Genomic DNA, 704 nt, shown 5'->3' on the forward strand with positions numbered 1-704 from the left:
ACAGTTTTTCAGTACACAAAACATGGAGATCCTACAATGCAGAAACCCTATGCCATGAAACCTGTATTCTACTCACTTTTCAATAACAACAGAGCTTAGACAATGTGCAGACTCGACTTTCCAACCCAATCCTTTTTCCACTTATCCAGCACTCAGAAATCCAGCCTTCGTGGTACAACAGTCAGGGCTGAGAATGCTGTTTGCAGTCAATTCACTTACTGCTATTGCTACCACCACGTGTGTTATACCTCCCACTTCATGATCTCACAGTGCTGTAAAAGTATTAAAGCCTCACAACATCCCTGTGAGGTAGGGTGTGATCCCCATTTTGTAGATACGGAAACTGAGACACAAATAAAGTGACTTGCCTGTAACCACAAAGCAGGTTAGGGGCAGGACTAGGATTATAACCCAGGAATCCTGCTGCTCTAACCACTTGGATCCACAGCTGCTTTATTGACTTCCACCTCTCTTTCTGACTCAATTTAGTTAAACTTACAGAAAACGCATTCAGAATACAAGCATGTTGCCACCAAAAAAAAAAAACCCACCCAAAAAACAAAAAAACCACACAAGTTCCTTAATCTAACAGAAATTGTAACTGAATACATTCGAAGTCACATGCACCCACAATTTATTGTAGGCAATAAAATAATTAAGCAACCCCTCAACTTCCATAACTCAGAACAAAAAAAAAAAAAAAA

This window comes from Gavialis gangeticus, unplaced genomic scaffold, assembly GCF_001723915.1.
Source record: "Gavialis gangeticus isolate Ggan-Ray unplaced genomic scaffold, GavGan_comp1, whole genome shotgun sequence".
In the NCBI taxonomy this organism is placed as follows: Eukaryota; Metazoa; Chordata; order Crocodylia; family Gavialidae; genus Gavialis; species Gavialis gangeticus.